At 40.4% G+C, this 25,793-nt stretch overlaps 1 protein-coding gene across 11 annotated transcripts in view; it reads left to right on the top strand.

Annotated features, from left to right (window-relative positions):
* AOPEP (aminopeptidase O (putative)) overlaps window positions 1–25,793 on the top strand; it is a 389,108-nt gene that overhangs the window by 6,774 nt on the left and 356,541 nt on the right. For 8 of the 11 annotated variants that reach the window (XM_077817474.1, XM_077817470.1, XM_077817481.1 and 5 more), the window contains 2 exons: window positions 16,192–16,260; window positions 18,824–18,879. The gene's annotated coding sequence lies outside the window, so the exon portion shown is untranslated. Of the gene's footprint in view, window positions 1–9,573; window positions 9,650–16,191; window positions 16,261–18,823; window positions 18,880–25,793 lie in introns of all 11 variants that reach the window. The other 3 variants (XM_077817475.1, XM_077817471.1, XM_077817473.1) reach the window with 2 other exon arrangements.

The raw sequence follows: 25,793 nt of genomic DNA, 5'->3' as shown, positions 1-25,793 counted from the left end.
CATTTTTGGACATGTGCATTTTTGGCGCTATTTTGGAAAAAAAAATATTTCATACATTAGATTTAAATGAGTCAATATAGCTTTCATGCTTTTTCCTGATTTTTAGAGGAAAATGTGCTTTTTACACATCTAGTGTTATTCTAAATAAAGTCTAGTAAACAGGTGTACAAAGTCTGAATGACAGAAGAATAAAGTGTTGCATGCATTTTTAGAGAGGAACATTTTTATGGAGTTAATACTTTGCTAAATAAAGGCATTAAATAATTTACAAAATCTTACTAACAGCAGAATAAAGTGGCAATACATACGTTAAGATGAATTTTTAGAGGAAAATATTTTATTTGCAGTTAGTACTTTTCTAAATAAAGCTGATTAAACAATTGCACAAAGGTCAGAAAGTATTATTGAGAAACTATAACTATAGAGTTAGTTACAGACGCTCCCCGGGTTATGCAAGACCTGACTTACACAAATTCGCCCTTCCGGAAAAAGTTCCATAAGCCAGAAATAGGATTTTCGAGTTGCGGAAATTTTTGCGTAATGTACGGGTATATGTTTCCGACTTACGCAAAATTTGAGTTTTACAAGGCTTTCCGGAATGGAACGATTGCGTAAGTCGGGGAGCATCTGTACATATGGCAAGGGACAGCCACCTTTTAAAACAGCAAGAAAGGGGGGGAAAAAGGCAGAGAGAAGAGTAAATAAAGCATCTTACGTCACAGACTCATACAGGCCAACAGAATCCCGTGTTCTGGGAGCTTGCAACAAACTGTGCCTCCGTGGTTGAACCAAACAGAAGATATTTAACCACAGGGTCTCTTGGGAAATCACACATCATAGAACATTAAAATGCATCACATTTTCCTGTGTCTTTCTGAACACAGCTCTTCATGGTTTTATCCATTGATATTTAATTTCCCATATTTTCCTGAGTCACTGAACACAACACACTTTCCCAGAGTCACAGTGAACACTGCACTTTATTCATTGCAGCATGTTCAAATGTAAATTAGAGCTAAAATACCAAACAAAAAGAGCATGCATTTCTTTATTAGGCTTTTGATAAAACCTATGTAAATTTAGCAGACAGCTAAATTCTGTACTAGGTATCAAACTCCTCTTTGTACATAACTTTAGGATTTGTCTTTTTAAAGAATGGTAGGCAGTCCCTTATGAAAGACATGCCTAACCTTTATACCAATTTTTCTTATTCCATTTACTTAAAGTTATGCATTTTTTCATAACCTTTTATATTTATTGGAAATTAGTACCTGTAGACTTTAGCTGCAAGGAGGCCTCTTAATTCAAACCCTGTAACACCAGTTTACAGGATATTATTTCAAAAGTGATTTTTGGGATCAGTATATTATCACCATCATTTGGCTTTACAATGAAAAAATGAAAGTTTAAAAAGACTTTTGTAACTGTGTGAAGGAGAGAGATAAAGACTGTCCCCACTAACACTCTTCGCTGAAGAAACATGTCTCCTGCAACCCCCCACTTTTTTTCAGTGGGTTTAGCAAAATAATTTTTTAATCACATGATAAAAATTAAATAAAATGAAAATTGACATCAAATGTTTTATATTGGAGCTATACATTACACCCTTGAGAGGCAAGAACTGGAAATTACTAAGTTTACATAAGTTCCCTAATTATCATTCTGCAATAGAGACAGGTCTTTGTTACACCTCAAATTTAGCAAAGTTTTGCCTAAACAAACTGCATAGCATGCAAAATCCCCTCTAAAAATAGTTTGCACATATATAGGTTGTAATTTGTTTTTTATCCGAATCGGAACAAAATGCTTCAATTTTTTCAGCAAAATCGAATTTACAATTTTTTTGATTGAGTAGAACATTCTATTTTGATAAATAACAGAATGTTTCATTCCTATTTTGACTTCTAAAATGTTTTAAAAATTTGAAATAAAGTCAGTTTGAAATGAAAAGTCAAAACATTCTGTTCCAATACTGTAAAAATGGAATGCTTCATTTTGTTTTTTTCCTAAATAAAATTTCATTACAATCAACATGGTCCTCTCTAGATTTCCAAAAAAACGGCATTGTCAAACAGAAAAATCAGAATCATGAAAAGTATGGCTGGAAGGGATCTCAAGAGGTCATCTAGTCCATCCCGCTATCTGAGGCAGGAGCAAATATACCTATACCATCCCTGACAAGTGTTTGTTCCTCCTGTTCTTAAAAATCTCCAATGATGGGGATTCCACAGCCTTCCTTGGAAGGCTATTCCAGAATTTAGAAAGTTTTTCCTAATAGCCAACAAATCTCCCTTGCTACAGATTAAGCTGATTACATCTTGTCCTATCGTTGGTGGACACAGAGAACAATTGATCACTGTCCTCTTTGTAACAACCCTTAAAATAGTTGAAGAATTATCAGGTCCTCCCCCCTCAATCGTCTTTTCTTAAGACTAAACAAGCCAAGTTTTTTTTTAAACTTTCATCATAGATCAGGTTTTCTAAACCTTTCATAGTTGTTGTTCTCTTGTAGAGTTTCTCGAATTTGTCGTAAGAACAGAAGAATGGCAATACTGGGTCAGACCAAAGGTCCATCTAGCCCAGTATCCTGTCTTCTGACAGTGGCCAATGTCAGGCACCCCAGAGGGAATGAACAGAACAGTTAATCATCAAGTCATCCATCTCCTGTCACTCATTCCCAGCTTCTGGCAAACAGAGGCTAGGGACACCATCCCTGCCCATCCTGGCTAATAGCTATTGATGGACCTATCCTCCAGGAACTTATCTAGTTCTTTTTTGAACCTTGTTATAGTCTTGGCCTTCACAACATCCTCTGGCAAGGAGTTCCACACGTTAACTATGTGTTTGTTTTAACATGCTGCCTATTAATTTAATTTGGTGACCACTAGTTCTTGTTTCAGAGTAACAGCCGTGTTAGTCTGTATTCGCAAAAAGAAAAGGAGTACTTGTGGCACCTTAGAGACTAACCGATTTATTTGCGCATAAGCTTTCATGAGCTACAGCTCACTTCATTGGATGCATACTGTGGAAAATACAGAAGATGTTTTTATACACACAAACCATGAAAAAATGGGTGTTTATTACTACAAAAGGTTTTTTCTCCCCCCACCCTACTCTCCTGCTGGTAATAGCGTATCTAAAGTGATCACTCTCCTTACAATGTGTATGATAATCGAGGTGGGCCATTTCCAGCACAAATCCAGGTTTTCTCTCCCCCTCCCCAACAAACCCACTCTCCTGTTGGTAATATCTTATCTAAAGAGATCACTCTCCTTACAATGTGTATGATAATCAAGGTGGGCCATTTCCAGCACAAATTCAGGGTTTAACAAGAACGTCTGAGGGACAGTGGCTGGGGGGGAGGAGGGGAGGAATAAACATGGGGAAATAGGTTACTTTTTATAATGACTCAATCATTTCCAGTCTCTATTCAAGCCTAAGTTGATTGTATCCAATTTGCAAATTAATTCCAATTCAGCAGTCTCTTGCTGGAGTCTGTTTTCGAAGTTTTTTTGTTGAAGGATAGTCACTTTGAGATCAGAAATTGAGTGACCAGAGAGATTGAAGTGTTCTCCGACTGGTTTTTGAATGTTATAATTCTTGACATCTGATTTGTGTCCATTTATTCTTTTATGTAGAGACTGTCGAATTTTCCCAATGTACATGGCAGAGGGCCATTGCTGGCACATGATGGCATATATCACATTGGTGGATGTGCAGGTGAACGTGCCTTTGATAGTGTGGCTGATGTTATTAGGCCCTGTGATGGTGTCCCCTGAATAGATATGTGGACACAGTTGGCAACTGTTGCAAGGATAGGTTCCTGGGTTAGTGGTTCTGTTGTGTGGTATGTGGTTGCTGGTGAGTATTTGCTTCAGGTTGGGGGCCTGTCTGTAGGCAAGGACTGGCCTGTCTCCCAAGATTTGTGAGAGTGTTGGGTCATCTTTCAGGATAGGTTGTAGATCCTTGATAATGCATTGGAGGGGTTTTAGTTGGGGGCTGAAGGTGACGGCTAGTGGCGTTCTGTTATTTTCTTTGTTAGGCCTGTCCTGTAGTAGGTGACTTCTGGGAACTCTTCTGGCTCTATCAATCTGTTTCTTCACTTCCGCAGGAGGGTATTGTAGTTGTAAGAATGCTTGGTAGAGATCTTGTAGGTGTTTGTCTGAGGGGTTGGAGCAAATGCGGTTGTATCGCAGAGCTTGGCTGTAGACAATGGATCGTTTGGTGCGGTCAGGGTGAAAGCTAGAGGTTCTTGTGTTATGAGAAGGAGTAAATAACACTTCCTTATTTACTTTCTCCACACCAGTCATGATTTTATAGACCTCGATCATATCCCTCCTTAGTCGTCTCTTTTCCAAGCTGAAAAGTCCCAGTCTTATTAATCTCTCCTCATACGGAAGCCATTCCATACCTCTAATAATTTTTGTTGCTGTTTTCTGAACCTTTTCCAATTCCAATATATCTTTTTTGAGATGGGGTGACCACATCTGCACGCAGTATTCAACGTGGGGGCGTACCATGGATTTATATAGAGGCAGTATGCTATTTTCTGTCTTATTGTCTATCCCTTTCTTAATGATTCCCAACTTTCTGTTTGCTTTTTTGACTGCCACTGCACATTGAATGGATGATTTCAGAGAACAACCGTCAATGACTCCAATATCTCTTTCTTGAGTGGTAACAGCTAATTTAGACTCCATCATTTTATATGTATGCTTGGGATTATGTTTTCCAATTTGAATTACTTTGCATTTATCAACACTGAATTTCATCTGCCATTTTGTTGCCCAGTTACGCAGTTTTGTGAGATCCTTTTGTAGCTCTTTGCAGTCTGCCTGGGACTTAACTGTCTTGAGTATTTTTGTATCATCTGAAAATTTTGTCACCTCACTGTTTACCCATTTTTACAGCTCATTTATGAATATGTTAAACAGGACTGGCCCCAGTACAGACCCCTGGGGAACACCACTATTTACCTCTCTCCATTCTGAAAACTGACCATTTATGCCTACCCTTTCTTTCCTATCTTTTAACCAGTTACCAATCCATGAGAGTGCCTTCCCTCTTATCCCATGACCGTTTACTTTGCTTAAGAGGGACCTCTCAAAGGCTTTCTGAAAACCTAAGTTCACTATATCCACTGGATTCCCCCTTGTCCACATGGTTGTTTACCCCCTCAAAGAATTCTAGTAGATTGGTGAGACATGATTTCCCTTTACAAAAACCATGTTGACTCTTCCCCAGTAAATTATGTTCATCTGTGTGTCTGACAATTTTGTTCTTTACTATAGTTTCAACCAGGTTGCCGGGTTCTGAAGTCAGGTTTACTGGCCTATAACTGCTGGGATCACCTCTGGAGCCCTTTTTAAAAATTGGCGTCACATTAGCTATCCTCCAGTCATTTGGTACAGAAGCTGATTTAAATGATAGGTTACAGACTATAGTTAGTAGTTCTGCAATTTCACATTTGAGTTCCTTCAGAACTCTAGGGCGAATACCATCTGGTCCATATGACTTATTACTGTTGAGTTAATCAGTTTGTTCAAAAACCTCCTCTAGTGACACCTCATTCTGGGACAATTCCTTAGATTTGTCACCTAAAAAGAATGGCTCAGGTTTGGGAATCTCCCTCACATCCTCAGCCGTGAAGACTGATGCAAAGAATTCATTTAGTTTCTCCGCAATGGCCTTATCGGCCTTGACTGCTCCTTTAGCATCTCGATCATCCAGTGGCTCCACTGGTTGTTTAGCAGGTTTCCTACTTCTGATGTACACAGATTTCCTAATGTATGGCACCCACAATTGGACACAGGATTCCAGGTGAGGCCTCACCACTGCCGAGTGAAGCAGGAGAGTTACCTCCATTTGTGTTATGTACAACAATCCTGTTAATAGAGCTCACAATGATACTGCCCTTTTTGGCAACTGCATCACATTGTTGGCTTCTATTCAATTTATGATCCAGTATAACCCCCAGATCCTTTTCACCAGTACTGCCTAATCAGTTATTGTCAGTGACTGGGACATGGGTAATGTGTAGTGGTCAGAACAGGAGTCAGGCCAAAGCCAAGGGTCAGAGGCAGAGCAGGAGTTATGAGCCAGGAGTCAGAGCCCAAGGTCATAACCAGAGTCAAATTCCAGAGCCAAGAGTCGGACCAGGGTTACCTGGAGTGGGACAAGGCATGAGCTATTGCAAACATGGGCAAATGCTTTTGAGTAGCTATTGAACTGCTGCTGATGGGGTTAAGAGCTGGTCTGCAGGCTCATCCAACCAATCAGGCAGTGTTACAAATTAGGCAGCCATGCTTCAGGTCAGCTGGATACATTAGGTTGCCCAGAGACTGGCTCTACTCCAGGCTCTTCTTTCTGACAATTACTCCCCGTTTTGTATTTGTGCATTGGATTTTTCCTTCCTAAGTGTAGTACTTCGCACTTGTCATTATTGAACTTCATTTTGTTGATTTCAGACCAATTCTCCAATTTATCAAGATGATTTTTAATTCTAATCCTGTCCTCCACAGTGTTTGGAACCCCTCCCAGCTTTGTGTCATCTGCCAATTTTATAAGTGTACTCTCTGCTTTGTTATCTAAGTCTAAGGAAAATATTGAATAGTACTAGACCAAGGACAGATCCCTATATGACCCCATTAGACAAATCCTGGAGTGGTGGGTGAAATTCTGTGGCCTGCGTTGTGCAGGAGGTCAGACTAGATGATCATAATGGTCCCTTCTGACCTAAATATCGATGAATCTATGAATCCTTCCAGACTGACAGTGAACCGTTGAAAAAACATACTGAAAGAGTAATTATCAATCAGTAGTTTACCCATCAGTAATTTCATCTAGACCACATTTTGGTAGTTTGCTTGTGAGAATGTCATATGGGACAGTGTCAAAAGCCTTACTAAAATCAAGATACATCAAGGTTGCTGCTTACCCACTCACTATCCATTAGACCAGTAATCGTGTCAAAGAAGGAAATTAGGTTGACTGGCATGTAGCTATACTGGCTATTATCTCCTGTTATCCTCTAGGTATTTATAATTAATTGTTTAATAATTTTAAAAAGTGTTCTGTTGGAAAATTTTGACTATCTAATATCTCATTGCAAAATCAGTATCACAGTTGGCACTAACTGGCACCCTGTCAGCAATTTTTGCAGAGAAGCTGTGTTGGACTGGGTATTGTCCACAATAAATCATATAGAATTGACATTTTGGAGAATTATTGACAACTGTGGTAACATGAAGGTTCTGATTTGATGAGAGCTGCATTGTGTATGACTCCTTAAGCTGAGGCAGCTAACCAATTTTGAAGAGACAGACCTATTTATATGCAAATAACTATTTTAATAGTTATTTGCAAGCCAAGAGGCTATGAGCACTATCATTGCCAGGAAGCATTGGAGATGCATTGGCCATGTGCTTCAGATAGAAACTGATTCCATCACCAGAGTGGCAATAAGATGGACATCTGAAGGCAAGTGAAAACGAGGCTGCCTGAAAACAACATGGTGAAGAGCTGTGGAAGCCGAGCTGAAAAACATGGGGCACAGCTGGGGAACCATTGAAAGACTTGCTAGAAACAGAGAGGCGTGGAGGAGCTTCGTCACTGTCCTAAATGCCAGAGGTGTAATGGGAACATCATGATGATGATGATCACCCATCTTGACTCAAAGGGTGATACATGTTTGAAGTGATACATGTTAACTGAAAGGAGATTAAAAAACAGTCTATTCAGGGATAGGGTGACCTGACAGCAAGTGTGAAAAATTGGGACTGGGGTAATAGGAGCCTATGTAAGAAAAAGACCCAAAAATCAGGACTGTCCCTATAAAAGCGGGACATCTGGTCACCCTATTCAGGGAAGCTAATTTCCATTCAATATTGAATGAAACTGAATGTACAGTGGCAGAGGGGATGTCAATCTCAAGATCCATTTTAGAACTTCTCTTTGATTAGAAGTCAGTAGGTAATAAAGGTTGTTAACACCTAAACATCAGAGGGAGATACAGAGGAGCTGGGTTCTTCTCACTGTAGGAAATATTTGACCTCTGAAATAGAAATGCTTAGACAAAGTCTGAGAGTTTGACAGATTTCTGAACTCATAAAGGTAAGGATGTGATTCAGTGATGTAAGGCACTATATTGTAACTACAGTGTCTAACCTATTTCACTAGGCTGTTACCTAGATAAGGTTGCCAGTTTTGGTTAGACATATTCCTGGAGGTTTCATCACATGACATCATCTTTAATTAAAGATTCATCTTTAATTTCTGGAGACTCCAGGACAGTTCTGGAGGGTTGGCAATTCTAACCCAAACTCAAGGCTAGACATAAATTAATAGTTTTATCTGTTTTACTTTTTCTCTTACTTTTAAAAGGTAAGCATTGCTTTCTTTAAGACACTTTGCCACTGCAGTTCATTCTTGAGGAAAATTAATTTCTGAACTCTGGTGAGAGGGAGAAGGTGACCGACACAGGATATTCAAACAAATGTGTAGGCCAGAAAGGTACAAATCCCATAAGATGCTGCCAGACAATGGCTGCTGTCAGGGGCAATGGGACCATGAGGATTGTTGGGAATAAATAGTCTGTATAATAAACTATGCTCATAACCCTGCAAAGAGAAGCACTTTCGTGGGAAATCTTACACTTTCATTGTGTTATGTGAGTGAACAGAGGTTTTCACTCCTATCTGTCTGTCTATCAACTTTCATTATTAATAAATTTGCATGATAGTTTATTTTTAAAATTTAGGAAAAACTGAAAATTCTATGTGGAGCACTGGTTAGTCTGTTCACCCCTAGAGCAATCAGGGCTTGGGTATAAAACAGCTGCCTAACTGCTGACGGTGACTTACAAAAGAGAATTTAAACTGCTTTTCATTATTGTAGTAAATTAACTTTAGAAATAGTCTAGTCCATTTGGATCTGTGAGTGGTTCATCTCCCCACATATGCTATTCTTTAACGAGCAGAATCAAGAGTTATTTAAACTTTACACTGTCTTAAACGGTGGAAATTAGCTAGTTCCCGATACTAAAGTATGAATTTGATGGTAGATTATATCTTTATCTATGTTACGATGTTTAGTGGCTGTTCATCTCGCTTGTCCACAGTATATATTGTACCCAAGGTTGGATTAAGATACTCTGGGCCCCTGGACACATCTCACACCATTGCTTCTCCCCTCTTTGTTGTGTCAGGGGATGCCCATACAAGAGTTGTCTCTGAGTGGACTGCCACTGCTTTTCTATGGGCATGTTGGGAACTCCGCCACTTCCTCTTTTCATGCAGGCTGCGTGGTCTGTCTTGCAGGAGGGAGGGCTTATTCCGCACAACTAGCAGAGAACTCTGGTGGGGTTCAGCTGACCTGTGATCCTGTGATGGAGAGGTGCTGGTGGAAATATGGCACATAGCTGAGACTCAACATCACCTCAAACATTTTATTACTAAGCTATATTGTAATTGGAAGTGATCCTCCAGAAAAGTTAACTTCAGAGAAATGTTTTGTTGTGTTAAAAAAATTGATTCCCCATTGTTTCTTACTCCATCCTCTATCATTGCTTACCAGGGCCCAAGCAATAGATCTTTGCTGCACACTGTCCCTGACAACTGGAAACAGGAAGGTTTAGAACTGTGAAGTATAGGTAAGTCTTAGTCTGAAAACGCTGTAGGAGAAGGCTTTTGTACCTAATAATTAGGTATATTCTTGACAGCAAATCCTAGTTCAAGCTTCTTTCTCCACAGTACCGCTAACTGGTATTTGGCTTATCTGTTCTACTTGTAAGTAGCTTGGAAACTGAGCGCCTACAAGCCCACTTCTTCTGAAGAGCAGGAAACCTTCTGCTGATTCTTGGCATATTTGTTAATATATACCCCATACAAAGTATATGACTAAAGATATTTAGATTCTTAGGCTGTTCCTGATACTTTTTTGATTGAGCAAAAATGTATACTAGTCTCAATAAATAGCTTTATAATTTCATTAACCTTAATGGCAAGTTTTTTTTATGTAGTGACTGATATCTTTATAAAATTGCTGGAAAAACTGGTTGTAAATCCAGCTTGTTGACTGCCTGTTCTGCAGCCATCTTCATATGCTACCCTCTGTATGACCTTTGGCCTGTTCAGAAGGTCCAGATTTAAATTGATTTAAATCACTAGTCAGGAAGACTCAATTTAATCATGGTTTTCTACATAAAAGTGCATTCTTGTTGGTTGTTATAACCTTAATACATATTCTTCACAACGCAGAGATAGATGTAGGTTTCATTTTTAGAAGGTACACACTATACATTTTTAAACAGTGATTTATTTTGAAAACTTTTCAGATTAGTTTTAGAGCTATATCACAAAATGAATGATTGGTTATTTCATTTACCAAAGATAATTGAAGCAGATATTTATGAAGTCCTTGAGAGGTGAACTATCTCCAGTTCAACACAGACATTTAAAATTGTTTTATTTAACTAAAACAACATTAAGTATTCTGGATTTTTTTCTTCAAAAGCAAACATATAATATTTTAACAAAACAAGTATATGTCCCTTGCTTCTCACATTTATCTCCAGACTTCTTCTCCTTGTCCAGACCTATTCCAATCTTCTATTCATTGCACTTTTTGAAACTTTGCACTTTTAGAGAGAGGTAAGGGATTGACTGTGTACACAAATTTGCAGAGGGACAATAGAGTTGAGGTCTGTTATTTCTCACCGCTATATATTATTTATTTATTTAAAACATTTTTTGCTGTTAACAAGTATATTACCTCTGGAGACACAAATCCACAGTTTCAGAACTGCAAAACTAAGCATCTCTGATGGTTTGTTCTAGACTGAGTACTGAGTCCCATTGGGTAGATAGAAAGATGAACCTAAATAATCTATACAGAAGCCTCTGGAACCCCATAAAATTGGGTCCCTAATCCATGAACTATTGGAACTCATTTACAAAACTTTTCTTAAACATTACATGAATATATTGTCTCATACTATCTAATTAGAATTTATAATCCCTATTCCATGATGAGATATCTTTGAGCTGTAATGTATCTTAATTAAAACTGTCTTTAGCTAGGTTTTTTCCTCAGAAAGCATTTTATAAAAAAAAAAATCGATCTTTTAAATTTTTTTTTTAAAAAATCATTGATTTTTATCCATCCTGGTCCAGTATATGATCTGCTGCTACTGATGTAGTACCATGCTAATGTCAGAAGAAGAAATTATTTGGAAGAGCACAACACACCAAACTGGAGATGCATTTTTTTTGATATATGGAAATGTATTGCCACACCATTAAAAGCTCTATTCTGCCATCATGTGGCTCAGTCTCTCCCCTGTCCCCTCTTCTTTTTTTCTTTAACATAATTTAAGTTACATGGTTCCTTTGGATAAATCACAGAAAAATTGCATTCTGCTCTCGTAAAGAGAGAGGCATCATTGACAGCTTACGGGGTGAGGGGCACATCTCACCAGTGAAGAGAGAAACATACATAATGAGGAACAATTCACCAGGTAATATAGTGACCACAATCTAGTGCTCTCACACTTCAGTGAAGGTATTCAGATACTGCAGTGACGAGCATGGGCATAGATACACAGGTAAGGCACAAGATTTGGAGTCGAGATGTGCGTATTATTCTCACTTCTGTCACACACTTGCTGCCAGACCATGGGCAAATTACTTTGAACAGGAAGCCAGGGTTTCAGTTTCTCCATCTGTAGTTGAAATATTTCATTAATTTACATAATGGCTATCACAATGGCTGGACACATTGAATAAGCCAACATCAGACATCCAGCACTTATGGTGGTTGTTATATGTAGATCTTAAAGCTATTCTCTCACTTTATAAAGTTATCATTATGAAGACTGTGGGCCAGATTCTGACCTTAGTTACACCCCTGTGCAGCTCTATGGAATAGGATTGCATGGGGTGTGCTTCAGGGCAAAGTTTGACCTGAAGTATCTGTAAAACTCAGCACATTTCCCAGATGATACACACACCTCTTTAAAAAAGAGGAGTCTGCTAATCATGTAGATTTTCTCCTGCTCCTCCAGCTCCACTCAGTGCTAATATGAAGTTCTTCCCATCAAAGAATAGGACACAATTTCACGAAGGATTGTGATAAAATCATTTAAAAACTATAATGTATGAAAAATTAAATTTGGTGTTTAGTTATAGGCATTTCTATTTAAACAAAATCTCTTCAATTTAAAGTCTTGATTTTCCTTTCAGTTATAGAATCGCTTGGGTGCACAAGTTTACCACCAGATGGCAGTGCTCGTTTGTTCCAAGTTTCGCATAACAGTACACCAGCAATCATTTGCCAGGCACACAAGACTGTTCCAAGCATCCACATTTTTCTTTTTCCTCAAAAGAGTTATCAAACCCTGTGCACTGTAGACTTCTTTAATACATGGTGGTCCAAGTAAGTGGAAGAGTGAACATTATTATTATTGGCACCTTAGAGACTAACAAATTTATTTGAGCATAAGCTTTCGTGAGCTACAGCTCACTTCATCGGATGCATCTGATGAAGTGAGCTGTAGCTCACAAAAGCTTATGCTCAAATAAATTTGTTAGTCTCTAAGGTGCCACAAGTACTCCTTTTCTTTTTGTGAATACAGACTAACACAGCTGCTACTCTGAAACTTATTATTATTATTTTATTTATTTGTATTACTGTAATTCCTAGAATCCCTAGTTGTGGACCATGTAGCCCTGTAAAATGTTTGTTCCCTTATGAACATTTAATTTAGAGACAGGAGTAACAATTCAAGCATATCAGTGACGTAAATTGATACATGGCAGATTCCTTCCTCTAGTAGATGTACTAATCTGAAAACTGTGAATGACATGTGCCTGTTCAGTACAGAGAAATGTTTTTTAAACTGTTATTTCTTTTGTTGAAATGGAACCATTTGTACTTCCGAATAACACTTTATTCATTGTACTCACTCTTCCGTTCCCTCTTCTTCTTTTATTGGATTCTTATTATGCTCCCACACTTTGCAAAAGATGGTGATGTAGTGGCATTAAACTTTCCACTTTAGCTTTCTCAGAAACAGCCTAAAACAATGGCTCTTAGGTTCTCAGTGTGTTTCCAGAAAATGGTGATGAAATGTCATTAATCTTACCACTTTGGCACACATTGTGCTTAGGTGGATTTTGCTCAGGGATTTTCTTTGAGTTTCAGGCCGAGGTCTCCAAAGTAGTGGCAACCCAGCACATCTGTGCCTCTACTGCAGTTATGGGCAGTAGCTTCAGTAGTCACTGTGCCCCCCTATACAGGGAGATAGGGATGTATGGATCCACATAGTCATGGATCTCCTTGTTACACCCTCTCTTCTTGCCAGGCCTGCTGCCAAGCGCACCCTTTGCATATTGCCCCAGTTGGACCGTCCTCTGGTATTCATTTAGGTGATGATAGGTGCACATAGGCTGCAGAAGTGCAGTGTGCAGATACAAAATTTGTATCTGCATCCGATCTGCAAATATGTGTGGATTTGCTGGGCTCCACTGAGCAGCCTGTTCCCCTTCCCACAAAAGTGGAACCACATAGTGCAATCAATCTTTTTATATGTTCCATGAGGAAGGAGGGCAAGACTTGGTCTTTAGTGTATGTGGTTGTCTTGTGCTGGACACTGTGTGATCTGTTTACCTATGTTCAGGATCGTGTGTTTTGTGTAGTTCCACACTTACAGAATCTGTCCCTTGCTGCAGAATTTTGCTTGAGAATCTAGGTTTTCACTTAAATAAAAAAAGGGATGGGGGTCTAGCCTTTTTGGTTGCAAAGAAAACCTTGAAAATGTCACCTGAATGTTAACTAATGCACTGTCATCTTCCTGAATCTGCAGATAGCCTAAAACAATGTCTTTGAGGCTCTCAGTGTGTCTAAAACTTGAGTTAGTCAATAAAATTTTAAACACTACTTAGCAGCTACTGTAGATGCATCTTAACACTCATTAAATGGTGTTAGCTGGTCATGGGCAACCTGAGGTTGACTACTGCAAGCTAAAAAAATTTAAGCAAGGGTTAAATTTAGGGCTTGTCTCCACTTGGATATTTACCAAAATAACTATTCTGGAATAATTATTTTGGTAAATGTCCGAGTGTAGACAAGCCTTCAGAGCATTTACATTATGGTTTTTCACTAAACTGATTTTAAATTGATCTGGTTAAACGAGTGCAACTTTTCTACAAGATAGTTAAGACCCAAGCAGACTGCGAAGAGCTACAGAAGGATCTCACAAAACTGGGTGACTGGGCAACAAATTGGCAGATGAAATTCAGTGTTGATAAATGCAGAGTAATTCAAATTGGAAAACATAATCACAACTATACATATAAAATGATGGGGTCTAAATTAGCTGTTACTGCTCAAGAAAGAGATTTAGGAGTCACTGTGGATAGTTCTCTGAAAACATCCATTCAGTGAGCAGCAGTAGTCAAAAAAAGCAAACAGAATGTGGGGAATCATTAAGAAAGGGATAGATAAGACGGAAAATACTATATTGCATCTATATAAATCCGTGGTACACCCACATCTTGAATACTGCGTGCAGATGTGGACACCTCATCTCAAAAAAGATATGTCGGAATTGGAAATGGTTCAGTAAAGGGCAAGAAAAATTATTAGGGGCATGGAATGGCTTCCATATGAGGAGCTATTAATAAGAGTGAGACTTTTCAGCTTGGAAAAGAGACAACTAAGGGGGGATATAATAGACGTCTATAAAATCATGACTGGTGTGGAGAAAGTAAATAAGGAAGTGTTATTTATTCCTTCTTATAACACAAGAACTAGGGGACACCAAATGAAATTAATAGGCAGCAGGTTTTAAACAAACAAAAGGAAGTATTTTTTTCACACAACACACAGTCAACCTGTGGAACTCCTTGCCAGAGAATGTTGTGAAGGCCAAGACTATAACAGCGTTCAAAAAAGAACTAGATAAGTTCCTGGAGGATAGGTCCATCAATAGCTATTAGCCAGGATGGGCAGGGATGATGTCCCTAGCCTCTGTTTGCCAGAAGCTGGGAATGAGTGACGGGATGGATGACTTGATGATTAACTGTTCTGTTCATGCCCTCTGGGGTGCCTGGCATTGGCCACTGTCAGAAGACAGGATACTGGGCTAGATGGATCTTTGGTCTGACCCAGTATGGCCATTATTATGTTCTAGTATAGATAGGGCCTAATTCATATTTGAGGCTAGAAAGGAATAAGAAAAATAAGTGGCTGATAAACTTCTTGACTTCCTACCATTCCCCGTAAGGACAAAAACTGCAAGCAAGCCACAGGCTGCAGAGGGGATGGAAAACTGCTCTGAGTGCTTTTTTGGATACTTGCCATTCTATGAATACTTAATTATATATTTAAAGCAAAACAATTTTTTTCTCATATTTAGCTAAATTTTTTTTCACAAATACGGTCTTTTCTTGTCTACAATCTAAAGTCAGTTGTTCTGGAATCAGGAAAGGTCTCTGCTGCTTCATGTTCTTATTTCACCAGTAATCTCTTCATTTTTACTAATGGCATGCATTTAAATCCCTTTAAATATTAACAGTGGTGCCAGAGAATACAAGTTCAGCACATAAAGGCCTGTCTGAATTAGTACAGAATTTCTGAATAGGTGTGGGCTGTGGTTATTTTACTTTAAGTAAATGAACTTTGCTGCAGTAATATCCCATTACTACAGATCATATGTACTGCTGGAAAATAAATCAGCTTGTCAGCAAATCTGGGTGTTCTGACTTTACATACATTATACAGATATTTAACATGTGTGCCTTTGCTCTCCACTGTACTACTCTTGCTTGAATGGATTTTATACTACTCTTGCTAGCTGAAATACTGCAAAGTGGCATGAAGAACAGGGTGACGCTGTAAGCCTTTTCATTCAGGGTGAGAGAGTCTGAGGGTAGGACTGGGAGCCAGGCATTCTCAAATTTTAATGCTGTCTGTGACACTGATTCCGTGGAAGGCCCGTTTTATGGGTTGGTTTGGTGGTCACTTGATGGTGCCATGGCAGGAGCAGGGAGGATTTCTGGTGCTTGGAGGCTTGGCCACCTCAGGACTCTTGTCTAAAGCAAGTCCTAACCTAGCTCCACTTCTCTTACCTCCATGAACACTTCTCCTTTCCCACACTGTGCTCCCACTATGAGCCACCTCTTTCCATTGCAGGTCCCAGCTGCTCTTCAATGCTGTGAACCAAGGAGCAGAGAGAGACGACCACAGAACCTAAACAACCAGGTACTTGAATTCAGGAACTGTGTCTGTAGCTAGGCGATGTGGCCTCCCTCTCACGCTGACAGAGAGGAATCATTCCCTGCCCTCTGGTGGATGCAGCCAGGTTAGGGCCCCCCTTTGCACCAGAAGCAGAGGCTGTGGAAAAGGAAGTATAAGATGCGAGGCTTCTAGCTCAGTTGAGGGAGAGCCCAGGAAGGAGTTGGATGTCTCTGCCTTGCTGCAGGCCCTTGAGCCAGGTTAGGGCCCCCCTTTGCACCGGAAGCAGAGGCTGTGGAACAGGAAGTATAAGATGCGAGGCCTCTAGCTCAGTTGAGGGAGAGCCCAGGAAGGAGTTGGATGTCTCTGCCTTGCTGCAGGCCCTTGAGTCAGGGACCAACCCTGCCCCGGAGGAATTCCCCAAGGAGCTGCTGAGTACCCTGAGGAGCTTGAGGGCCCGTGAGCGGCGAAGCCCTTCGAACAGATAGCAATAGGAAGTAGCCCAGAGAAACCAGATATTAGTCTGGTTGTGTTTGCTGAATCCAGAGTTGGTGTGTTTTGGGAGGATCCCTGCTGACCCAGGGGAGGATTACTCGCCACAGGTAGGGCTTTGGGCTGGGACTTGGTGGAGTAGGTTGGGCCTGGGTCCTCCTACCCTCTGCTGCCAGCCCCACTCCTGGGTGGCAGCCTACCCACTTTAGGCCAGATGGCCTCCATTTGTTTGCTGTTTGCCCTACCCAGGGAGGTGGGCCATAGACTGCAGTTGCTCTGCCCTGCCCAAAGGGCTGGAGCCTGACACCGTCTGCTCCAAAGATACAGCTGGGTTGAAGACTGATAATTGCCCTGTTCTGCCCCATTGGCACATACCATGCTAATTCCTTGTCAATTGGCCATCAGCCAGTAGGTGGCATGGAGAGGTGGAGTGGCCTCCCTCCGAGGCTGATAGGGAGGAATCACTCCAAGCCACTACAGTGTCCGAGAAGGGACAAGGTCTTTGGTTGTCTGATATTGGGGCTATGTGAGGGATTTTAATAGAGATGGAAAGGAAGAGGAAGGACCCACAAACATGGTACTAGAAAGGCACTCTCACAAGGCAGAGAAGAGTGTATTTCTCATACTATTAGTGTGCTAATATATAACCTCTCAAAAATTATTAGAATTTTGAAGCTTCCACAGCAAACTTCAGGCTTCATTTTCAGTAGTGGCCCCCTATGTATGTCCCTGCATATGGATTTAGGTACTTAACTGTAGGCATTCAAGTTTGAAAACTTAAGACTTTGTTTTGTGGATCTGAGTTTTGGTAACTATCAAAACTATTTTGGTACGAGTAGGACAATACTCACTCAATCTGTTACTAGTTGAATCATAGAATCGTAGGACTTGGAAGGGACCACTCATGGCAGGACTATGTAATAACTAGACCATCCCTGACAGGTGTTCTCTAACCTGCTCTTAAAAATCTCCAGGGATGGAGATTCCACAACCTGCCTAGGCAATTTATTCCAGTGCTTAAGCACCCTGACAGGAAATTTTTCCTAATGTCCAACCTAAACCACCCTTGCTGCAATTTAAGTCCATTGCTTCTCATCCTATCCTCAGAGGTTAATGAGAAGAAATTTTCTCCCTCCTGCTTGTAACAACCTTTTATGTACTTGAAAACGGTTATCGTGTCCCCTCTCAGACCTCTTTTTTTCTCCAGACTGAACAAATCCAGTTTTTTCAATCTTCCCTCATAGGTCATGTTTTCTAGACCTTTAATCATTTTTGTTGCTTCTTCTCTGGACTTTCTCCAATTTGTCCACATTTTTCCTGAAATGTCACATGCAGAATTGGACACAATACTCCAGTTGAGGTCTAATCAGCACAGAGTAGACTGCAAGAATTCTCGTGTCTTGCTTACAACACTCCTGCTAATACACCTTAGAATGATGTTTGCCTTTTTTTTTTTTTTTGCAAGTGTTACACTGTTGACCCATATTTAGCTTGTGATCCACTACGACCCCAAGATCCCTTTCTGCAGTACTCCTTCATAGGTAGTCATTTCCCATTTTGTATATGATTGTTCCTTGCTAAGTGGAGTAGTTTGCCTTTGTCCTTATTTAATTTCATCCCATTTACTTCAGACCATTTTTCAAGTTTGTTCAGATCATTTTGAATTTTAATCCTATCCTCCATAACACCTGGAACCCCTCCCAACTTGGTATCATTTGCAAACTTTATATGTACTCTCTATGTCAGTATCTAAATCATCAATGAAGATACTGAACAGAACCTGCGGGACCCTACTCGATATGCCCTTCCAGCTTGACTGTGAACCACTGATAACTACTCTCTGGGAAGAGTTTTCCAACCAGTTATGGACCCACTTTATAGTAGCTCCATCTAGGTTGTATTTCCCTAGTTTGTTTATGAGATGGTCATGTAAGACAGTATTAAAAGCCTAACTAGGTCAAGATATATCACATGTACTGCTTTCCCCCCCATCCACAAGGCTTGTTACCCTGTCAAAGAAAGCTATTAGGTTGGTTTGACAAGATTTGCTCTTGACAAATCTATGCTGACTATTAGTTATCAACTTATTATTTTCTAGGTGTTTGCAAATTGATTGCTGAATTATTTGCTCCATTATCTTCCTGGGTACTGAAGGTAAGATGACTGGTCTGTAATTCCCCGGGTTGTCCTTATTTCCCTTTTTACAGATAACCACTATATTTGCCCTTTTCCAGTCCTCTGGAATCTCTCCCGCCTTCCATGACTCTTCAGAGATAATTGCTAATAGCTCAGATATCTCCTCAGTCAGCTCCTTGAGTATTCTAGGATGTATTTCATCAGGTGACTTGAAGATGTCTAACTTGTCTAAGTAATTTTTAACTTGTTCTTTCCCTATTTTAGCCTCTGATTCTACCTAATTTTCACTGGCATTCACTATGTTAGACATTCAATCACCACCAACCTTCTTGGTGAAAACCGAAACAAAAAAATCATTTAGCACTTCTGCCATTTCCTCATTTTTTCTGTTACTGTTTTTCCCGCCTCATTGAGTAATGGGTGTACCCTATCCTTGGTCTTTCTCTTGCTTCTAATGTATTTGTAGAATGTTTTCTTGTTACCCTTTAAATCCCTAGTTTTGTGCCTTGGCCTTTCTAATTTCATTCCTATATCCTTGTGTTATTTGTTTATATTCATCCTTTGTAATTTGATCTAGTTTCCACTTTTTTGTAGGACTCTTTTTTGAGTTTCAGATCATTGAAGATCTCCTGGTTAAGCCAGGGTGGTCTCATGCCATACTTCTTTTTTTTCCCACACAGTGGGATTGTTGGCTCTTGTGCCCTTAATAACGTCTCTTTGAAAAACTGCCAACTGTCTTGAACTATTTTTCCCCTTAGATTTCCTTCCCATGGGATCTTACTTACCAATTCCCCAAGTTTGCTAAAATCTGCCTTCTTGAAATCCATTGATTTTATTGTTCTGCATTCCCTCCTACCATTCCTTAGGATCGTAAACTCTACCAGTTCATGATCACTTTCACCTCAGCTGCCTTCCACTTTCAAATTCTCAACCGGTTCCTCCCTGTTTGTCAAAATCAAATCTAAAACAGCCTCTCCCCTATTAGTTTTCTCCACCTTCTGAAATAAAAAATTGTCTCCAATACATTCCAAGAACTTGTTGGATAATATGTGCTCTGCTGTATTATTTCCCCAGCAGATGTCTGGGTAGTTGAAGTCTGCCATCACCACTAAGTCCTGTGCTTTGGATGATTTTGTTTAAAAAAAGCCTCATCCACCTCTTCTTCCTGGTTAGGTGGTCTGTAGTAGACCCCTACTATGACATCACCCTTGTTTTTACCCCATTTATCCTTACTCAGAGACTTTCAACAAGTATTTCCATCTCAGCCTCAATCCAAGTGTATACAATTTTAATATATAAGGCACACCAACACCTCCTCTCTTTTTCTCCTGCCTGTCCATCCTGAGTAAGCTGTACCAGTCTATACCAATGTTCCAGTCGTGTGTATTATCCCACCAAGTCTCTGTGATGCCAACTGTCATAGTTGTGTTTATTAACTAGCATTTCAAGTTCGTTCTGCTTATTCTCCATACTTCTCGCATTAGTATGCAGACATCTAAGATACTGATTTGATTTCCCCTCTGTGTTCTCTCTTGTCTCTCCCTTATCCCTGCTATAATGGCCCATGCTCCTCCCAGATTCTGACCCTTCTCCCAGGTTTCCATGTTTTTGATTTGCCTGTAAGATTTTGTCACCTGCCCTCACCGAACCTAGTTTAAAGCCCTCTTCACAAGGTTAGCCAGTCTGTATCCAAATATGCTCTTCCCCTTCCTTGATAGGTGGGCCCCATCTCTCCTTAGCAGTCCTTCCCGGAACAGTATCCCATGGTCAAGGAGGCCAAAGCCCTCCTGGCGACACCATCCTTGCATCTTGGAGATGAATGCCTGGCTACATCTGTCTGGGCTCCTACCTGGGACTGGAAGGATCGAAAAGACCACCACCTGTACCACAAACTCCTTCACCCTTACTTCGAGAGTCCTATAGTCACTTCTAATCTGCTCAGGGACATACCTCACAGTATCACTAGTGCCCCATGAATGAGTAGCATGGGGTAGCAGTCAGAGGGCTGGATGATCCTTGACAATCCCTCCATAACATCTTGGATATGGGCCCCGGCAGGCAACACACCTCCCGAGATGCCATGTCAGACCGACAGATGGGTGCCTCCGTCCCCCTCAGAAGAGAATCACTCACCACCACTACCCTATGTTTCCTTCTGGGAGTGGTGGCTGTGATCATCCCAGCCTTGGGGGTATGTGGCTTCTTCTCCTCCACCTTTGGGGGCAATTCCTCATTGCTTGTTGCCAGGGCAGCATAATGGTTCTTCATCACTATGGTGGGTGGGTTGGGAGTAGGGGTGGAGCACTGCCTGATGCCAGAAGTAACCAGCAGCCATTGTCCGCCCTGTGACAGAGCCATATCCTCCTCCCTCAGTGGCATAACAGCAGTCTTCTCTAGCTGGATAGCTTCCTCAGCCTTGGATGTCTGTCAGTACTGTCAATGAATCCCTGATAGCACAGTCCTCTCTAGCTGGATGCTCCTCAGCCTTGCCACCTCCTCCTGTAGCTCTGCCACCTGCTTCTTGAGAGATTCCACCAGCAGACACCTTTCACAATGGATAGTCCCCACAGTCTGGCTTTCTGAGTGGGAAATGCAGGCCACAGTCTCTACAAATCTACCCTGGGATCTGGGTAGAGGTATCTATGGTCAAGTTCTCTGTCTGGATACAGGTGGAGGAGACAGGAGCAGTGTTGGCACTCGCAATGTAGCCCTTCATAACCATAGCAATTATATTACTATTCCCCCTTACAAACTTCCCTGTTTGCAGTCCCCTGTTAGTGCAGTCCCCTTGGTGGTGTAGCCTCTGGCTTTTAAGGCCTTTTCTCCTAGGTAGGTCCTACCCTTTCGTTCAATCACACAGAGGGAGGGTGATTACAAGGCTGATTGAGGCTGATCAAGGATGATCCAGGGAACAAAGGCTCAAACAGTCCACAAAAACACTATCCCAACTGACCCTGTAACTTTAAATAACCTCAGACTAAGAGAGAGGAAAACACAAACAGCCAAACAAACTCACTCACCCCGAGATTACTACTTGCATCGTATTCATTCAGCAGGGGGATCTCATTCTTCCCCTCTCAGACTTCCCTTTTTGCAGTCTCCTGTTCACTAGCTCGCATGTGCACACACGTTAGCATGCACAAGTAGGCTCTTTTTAATATGCAAAATGAGCAATTACATTCATAAGTGTCAGTTTGCACATGTTATTGTCTGATTTTTTGTGCAAATGCAGATTCTTGCAGAAGCAGAGGCTATAATCGTTTTTGCAAGCATAATGTTGTTCCCTCCTTGGAAAAATTTGCCCCTAACTGCTACTTATGGGCTAGCTTATGCTTTAACAGTCTGCCTTCCGTAATGAGTGGTGCATAGCTTCACTGCTCCAGGAGCAGAAGAGGAAGATTCCTCACAGCGACACAATGTTAGGAATGAGTAACCTGATGTGTGCCATCTTAGCAGTGCAGGCTGGCATGCTGAGGTGTAGAGTCTTCGTTCCAACCATTCCTTGCCCACTTGCTTGGATGGGAAGTAGTGGGAATGCAGTATCTGCTTACTCCTTTAAGGGAGGCTGCACAGTAATGTGAGGTGTGGAGAATTACTTTTCAGGCTGCGTTACAAAATGGTTCTGTATCTCCAGCTTCCCTGCAGACTGGAATGAAAGAACTGTGCCTGACAGGAGAAGTCTTCAAGGGGTAGGAAAATCAAGCACACAGACAAAAGGAAAATGCATAAATAGTAGGAACACTTTCTATTCAGCCAGCCTACATGACTGGTGCTCTCTTGTGACTCTGAGAGAACTGCAGAGCACTTTTAGACAAAGTTGGAGAGGCAAGTGGTTTGTGGAAAAAATACCTAATTTATGTCCTCTAATGATATCCAACTTCTCCATGCTATTTGGGTGGCCTACACCCCCTCCTATCTACCCCCCAAATATCCATTAGTGGAATAGTTTATTAATTACAGCCTTGCTACTGACATGCCATGACTTTGATTGATGATTAAAGAGCTGTTCTGTTAAATGTACCAGGCAACATAAGACTGAAATTACAGCTGTACTCTGAAAAGTAACACAGCATAAAAAAAATAAGTCTTCTGGGTTTCCAGTTTTGTCTCTTGATTCTGTTTCAAAAAATATTTTTAAACTATCTGCCCTGGAAATTTCAACCTGGACTCTAAAGGTCTGGCTGGGTTCTTTTTAATTCTGGATCATCACCAATGATCAAGATTCCACAGCTGGAACTTAGTTATCAATTCTGTGAATTGTACATGCCAAAAAAGATGCCAGCTCATTCGCCCAGAGCAGAATTGTGTGCAGTGCCAAGAATAAAAAGCAGTGAAAACTCATTTTACTTAGAAAAGTAAGCAAATAGACTGTGCATAGAAACAGGGAGTAGAACTCTGGAGGATTAAGAGATGCTATTTTAACATCTTCATTTTTCTTGAATTTTTTAATTGTCCATTGATTTCAATGAAACAAAGTGAAGTGGAATGGTGGTTGGTTTTTCCTGCACCTGTGCTGAAGAACCAGCTAGGAAAGGGTTAACATCTGATGTCTGTATGCTTGTTAATTACATAAAAAGGACAAAGACTACATGGAAATGGCAGCTAGCATTATCTGCCATGGATTAATGTGTAATTTACAAATCCAAAATATTCTGTTTAAAGATCTACTATGTTATAGACACTGCAATTTTTTTCTTATGTGCACATGTTAAGACTTTCCCCCCACCCTCCCCCCCAAAATCAGGAGTATATAACACTGAAGGTTTCAAAATCCCTTTTGAAATTTCTGTATTAGAGTGCAGCAGTTGATGGTTACCACAGTGATGGGATTGGTATAAGAACCCGAATACCAGAATAGAATGATTAGTAATGGAACAGTTATAGACTTAAAAAAAAAAGTGGTTGGGGGAGGCTTAGATTTTGTTTGTTTAACTTTACATTCCTAAATTAAAGTCAGGACAGTAAATTAGTGGCAAAAAGCTCTATCCACATTCTCTAGTAACATAAAATCTATAGTTCATAGCATGATTGACCATATCCCTGAGCAGCCAGTTTCACATTTAATCTTTCAGTGAAATTAAAAAGGAAAAATATTGGAGGCAACAATTATTGCACGTTATTGCGCAAATGCCAGTTTTCTTTATTCTGATACAATTATGAAAGTCAAAAGGTCAGGATATGAAATTCTAAGAACATCCCCATAGCTGATCAGTTAATCCTGGGAATGCACAACAAGGACTGCATAGTCAGTCATAAAATTTTAAAGAGCTACGGTAAATCTCTGTGCAAATATTGCCTTCATTTTTACAGTAATGCAGTTGAGTGATATTCAGAATGATCACTTATCTCTATTCTGTAATCCATTTAACTCCTAGTGCACCTTGTTTTATACTCTTATTCCCTCTGCAATGGTCTTTATGGAAGAGAGAAGTAGAAGGGTTAAAAATTAAGATCACAGCCATTAACTCAAGTTTACTTCACATCAACATTGCTCACCACAGGCTGAGTAATTGAATCATTCTCTAGTGAAAACATTTATCTGCAGCCCTCTGGTGCAGCTGCTTAACATGCCAGTTTGACATTGTTCAGAGTTCTGTCTCCAAGACCCCATTCCATTCTTGCTGCAGTTGATCAGAAATAATAAGCATGTGTCAAGCAAGAAGTGTACTTCCTATAAGCAGTGACACAAGAAAATGAAAGCTAAGAGAACCAATTCATCATTACCTCTTTGAATTATAATGGGCATTCAGACATTCCTTATTCAAACTGTGTCTGCCAATTACATCTCCAGGAACGGGCAAAAGACTAAATTTTTTTTCAGAAATCCTTTAAAAAATCCATTGCAACTCTCAGGTAAGATTTCCACAAAGTTTTATTAACCAAATCTCCCGAACTACTTACTTTTTCTATATTCCTTTCCCTGTCATTAGCAATTACAAAGATGCTATTACATAATTAGAAACTTTTTCATTAATCTCCTTTTGGCTGCTCAAATTCAGTGATTTTAAAAAAAATCTGCTGTGCCATTATATTTGTGTACCAGGTGCCTAACAGAATGTAAAGAAGATGGTTCCCTGTCCCAGAGAGTTTACAATCTAGGCCCTGATCCTGCAATCTGATCCATACAGATGGATCTTCACACACATGTGGAATCCCATTAAGGTCAAATAGACTGAACAGACGCAGAAATCCACCTCCTTGAATCAGATTGTAGGTTTGGGGCTTACATGGAAACATAATATAACAAATGATAGAGACAGATAAAAAATAGACTACAGGGTCAATAAGGGAAAGGAAGTTCACAGGCACGAAAATAAGGTCATATGATTAAATGTGTAAAAAAAACCAAAACAGTGGCATACAAATAACTGTGATATAAGCCACAATGCTTCCTTCACATAAGTGGAAGGTAGCTATAATATATAAAAAAGAGAGCTGAATGGGGGCAAAACAAAGGGAGTGGCAGCTTTGCGAGATGCACCTCTCTATTGACCAGGCTGTGAACTCTTTATTCCCTATAGTGAGCAGCAACTTCCAGGAATAATCCCATTGACATCAATGCAAACGACTCACTAGTGGGAATAAGAGGTTCATAATATGGCTTCACATGCGTGTGGTATGTTGGGGGACTCAGTGAGTAAAAGCAGGTGTCTAGAGGAGAAGCAGCCAGCCTATACAGCATGCTCCCTGCAAAGGTATCTAAAGTCCACTATGACATAATGGTCTGCATTAATTAACTGCAGACGTTAAAGTGGTGCGGACTAGCATTAATTCTCCATGCAAAGGATAGTATTGGGGGGCACAGTAGCTAACTATGCCACCAGATGTGTTGGGGGAGAATCTGGAATGAAAATTGCTTTGTAGGTCTGGTTGAGGAACCATAACATGACACAGGTCTGTGCTTCCTGACTGTCCCCAACCGATGCAGCCTC

The sequence above is a fragment of the Eretmochelys imbricata genome, chromosome 5 (genome assembly GCF_965152235.1).
Source record: "Eretmochelys imbricata isolate rEreImb1 chromosome 5, rEreImb1.hap1, whole genome shotgun sequence".
NCBI classification, from domain to species: Eukaryota; Metazoa; Chordata; order Testudines; family Cheloniidae; genus Eretmochelys; species Eretmochelys imbricata.
The sequence above is the reverse complement of the archived record's forward strand: the minus strand, read 5'-3'. Positions and strand labels throughout refer to the sequence as shown.